Source organism: Triticum dicoccoides, chromosome 4B, assembly GCF_002162155.2.
Source record: "Triticum dicoccoides isolate Atlit2015 ecotype Zavitan chromosome 4B, WEW_v2.0, whole genome shotgun sequence".
Lineage (NCBI taxonomy): Eukaryota > Viridiplantae > Streptophyta > Magnoliopsida > Poales > Poaceae > Triticum > Triticum dicoccoides.
The window spans coordinates 544,603,918-544,608,272 of NC_041387.1; positions in this window are offsets into that span (position 1 = coordinate 544,603,918).

The following is a 4,355-nucleotide window of genomic DNA, read 5'->3' on the forward strand; positions in this document are numbered from 1 at the left end:
AGACACTCGACACGAACGCAGTCCCGTCCCATATCCTATCTAGTACTCTCCTCTCACACACGCCACTCTTCTCTCCCTTGCGCTGCTCCCACCTCCTCCCGATCGGGTCAAAGCCGCCGCGCCCACGCACGTCCGGCGAGGCTCCAGTGAGCCGAGCACCCAACACATCGTGCCTCCTTCCTTCCATCCTCCCTCTCTTTCCTTCTTCCTTCTCTATTGAGTAAATTGCAAAAAACCACCACAATTAAGGATCCTAAATCAAAAAACCACCACTATTCATATTTTTTTCAAAAAACCATCAACATTGTGCTAACAGTTTTCAAAAAACGCTGATCACTAGATTAGAGACGTTTGATAGAAAACTGATCACCGGGACCCATTGTCAGGTGCCACGTGGCTAGAACAGAGTTAACGACGTAGTGGACATAGTTTGCAATAAAAAAAAACGCTAGTAGACATCACTGTCCCACCTCCCATCTCTCCGGCTCTCCCTACCCCCGACTCACTCCCTGCCGCCGCCCAGATCATACCACCGCCGGCGCCCATTGCTATCGCTGCCCCGCTCCCCCACTATCCCGCAACCAGCCCCCAATTCCGCCGCCGACCCGCGACCCAGGATCCGCACCACCGCCGCCTGATGGGGATGGCTCCTTTGACCCGGGCCACCCCTGCCCCCGTTGCGGCGCCCCGTGCTCTGGAGGAGACGGCAGCTCGCGCACCCGTGCACGGAAGGGGCAGCTGCTAGCGCACCCTTGCGCGGTCGGGGCAGCTGCTCGCACGCCCGTGCGCGGCCGTGGCCGCTCCCGCTGCTTGTCGTGCACGGACGGGGCTGCTGCTAGCACATCCGTGCGCGCCCACTCCGGCCGGTGCTGCGCTCGCGCGCCCATGCACGGACGGGGCTGCTGCTTGCGTGCCCTTGCCCAGCCGTGGTGGCCCCGCTGCTCGCACCCGTCTGTGGTCCTCGCTGCTGCTCGCGACCATGCCCCCGCTGCGACGCGCCCGTGCGCGGGCACTCCTGCCAGTGTTGCTGCTCGCGCAACCATGAGCGGACAGGACCGCTCCCGCTGCTCGCGCCCGTGCACGGCTGTGGCGGCTCCCGCTGCTACTCACACCCGCTAGAACGGCGGGGCGGCGGTGGCATCCCTCGCCGGCGGCGACCGGCGGTCCGGCATGGGATCCTTTTGGATCGGGGCGGCGGCGGCTGTCCGTGTGAATCGGGATCGGGTGGAGGGCGGGTGTTTTTTTTATTTGACAGAGGAATAAGATCACACTGACATGTAGGCCCATGTCTTTTTTGACGCTCAACTATATTCCAGTCAACCGTCGTTAGTTTTTGTAGCCACGTCATCGTTTATAGTGGGACCAATCTGTCAGTTTTACACTTAGCAAGTCTTTACCTCAGCGGTCAGTGTTTTTTGAAAACTGTCAGCACAATGTTGGTGGTTTTTTGAAAAAAAAAGACGAATGGTGGCGGTTTTCTGAATTAGGGTCCGCAATTGTGGTAGTTTTTTGCAATTTACTCTTCTCTATTCCCCTCTCTTAGCTCACACCCTCTCCATACAGGAACAATGACGCGAAGCTCCATTTCCCCCACGAGCCCGGCTTGGCTCATCAGTAGTTTGTTCATTAGTGATGGCATTCACATTTTACCTCTTCTTTACCCTTTATCACGGAGATAAGTTCCTCAAGCTTAGCTGCCAACTCCGTGTTACTTTCCTCCATGGCATTCACCCTCTTGGTGGTGGTTCTTTCAACATGCCATTGGGCATGGTTCTCTTGCATATCATCTAGTAGTTTCTTAACATATTCTATGGGCTTTCCCATGATTGTTCATCCTACATCTGTATCAGACATAATTTTTGACATATGATTTAAGCCATTATAAGACATATGGATGATTAACCATTCCTCCAGTGCATGATTGGGACAGTTTCTTATAGTTTCCATCATTCTATCCCACGCAAGCGCTAATGGCTTATGCTCCTCTCACTTAAAACCTGTAATCTGAGAACGTAATTGCATAATCTTTGTAGGTGGACAAAACTTAGGTACAAATTTACTGCAACAATCATCCCAAGAAGTAACACTGCCCTTAGTGCGAAAAGCCATTCCTTAGCCTTTCCTCTCAAAGAGAAAGGAAATAGACGCAATTTCATAGCGTCGGGATCATAATCCTTTATGCGTGTCATGTTGCACCATTCAGTGAAATTGTGTAAATGCATACCGGCATTCTCAGAAACAGAGTCTCCAAATTGGTGTTGTTGAACCATTGAAACTAAGTTCGGCTTAATCTCATACTCAGCGGCAGCTACCTCAAGTTGTGTTATAAGTTGCTGGGAATAGCAAAACTCTCAAGATTACGAGCCATAGTAATCTTTTGGTCTTTAAACTGACAAGACTTGCAAAAAGAATTAAAATAAAAACAGAAAAGTAAAAAACAAAAAATGAAAATTAATTTTAACAAAAACTCTAAACACAAAGACTAGTAATACTAAACTCCTTCCCGCCAATGGCGCCAGAGAAAAGGCTTGATGCCTCCCTTCATTGATCCGGTATTGGAACAGAAAAGAGTATCCCACACCTATTTTCCCAGTGTTGACCCTGGGTTATCGAACCCACAAGAGGAAGATTCCCTTGAAGCGATGGTATCTAGCAAACTTTTGTCAAAGTGTCAAATCCAGCTTTTGACTGGACCAACAAGCAAATATTGATTCTAACACTTATAATAAAAAGAGGTACAGGTATGCCGTCTTATGCTTACAACCTTGTATTTGCGTTGGGATCAAACAGGATATTAATTTGTGCACTGGAGGTCACCCATCGAGATGTGCTTGTTACAGATCAAAGTGGGTGATGTGTCCAAATAACATCTTGACCGACACGAGTCCTGCATCAAGAATCAGCTATCCTACCGCAGGCCCTATCCGCCGCGCGGGGTTGCCTCGATAATTAAGATAATAAAATCAGACACGAGCTTTGGGCTTTAATGACTACACCTTATTTATACCCAAGGATATGATTGATTCATTTTACCCTATTCACGGTTGTCAAAATTGCGTTTTTGAATCGGATCGGAGCTCTGATGGTAGGATCGCAAATCGTAGAATCTTCACTACCAAGATCATAAAAATGTAGATTCTATGAACTAAAATCATAGAATCTGAGGGGTTAGTTTGGATCGTAAAGTCGTATAATCGTATAATAGAATCGCGATTCTGACAACCTTGACCCTATTGAACCTTGCTATCACCAGTGTTCGGTATGACACTTCATGCTCTCCTTTCTCCTAGCCTCACCGGTACTCGATCTTCATGATCCAGGGTACCTGCAGGGATGAAGATCGCGGACAAGACAAGAAACATCTTCATGGAACAATTTTATTTCACACATACGGGATGTTATGTCAAAGTCTTCCATTGATCCCCTTAACACATACCTCGGGTTGCAAGGCTCGTGCCTCAACCCATACCTTATCAAACTACTCACACATGGAGATTAGATCACGGGAAGAAAACATTAAAGAACACATCTTGAGATTGATTGATTGCAGTATGTCTTACAATGGATGCCTCATGCGATGCATGATCACAAGTATGAACTTGATGGGAAAGCACTATGATGGTGGTGGAGATGGCTATGGCGATGGAGTTGGCGGCGGCTAGGGTTTTGTGGATGAAGATGATGAATAAGAGGTTCTGGCTTCTGTGCTCGTCGCTCTGTTGACATTTCAACGAGGTCCTTTTAATGAAAGTTGTTCAGGTGGATGACCTGCCTCGAAATCCACGCCAAACGGGCGCTCATATAGGTGTGTGCGCTAGTATGGAACACTGACTTTTGTGCGGAAACACATCAAAGAGAGGATTTGTGGACTCCTTTGCATTCATTAGTCATTAATAGCAATATTGGAGCGAATATCTCTTTTAAATGAAAAATCTTAGTTTAAACAAAGGTGAAACGAGTGTAAAAATATCACTCATCACTTGTCCGCCCCTGTGTGATTTGGGCGCCATCTCCGACTAGTTGCGGTGCTCCGGCGGGCATGCCACGGTCCTGCTAGCTGCAGCTCCACCCCCTCCCGACCCCCACCTACCCCTCTGCTCGAGCTTCGGATCCGCCTCTTCGGGAGGCGACCATGGAGGCTAGCCCATCAGTGTCTGCCACCTATAGCATGCTGGTTGGGAGCATGGTTGCGCGTGAGACTGATACTTCTCCAATGTATCTATAATTTTTTATTGTTCCATGCAATTATATTATCCATCTTGGATGTTTTATATGCTTTTATATGATTTTTTGGGACTAACTTATTAACTTAGAGCCAAGTGATGACCCACAAGTATAGGGGATCAATTGTAGCT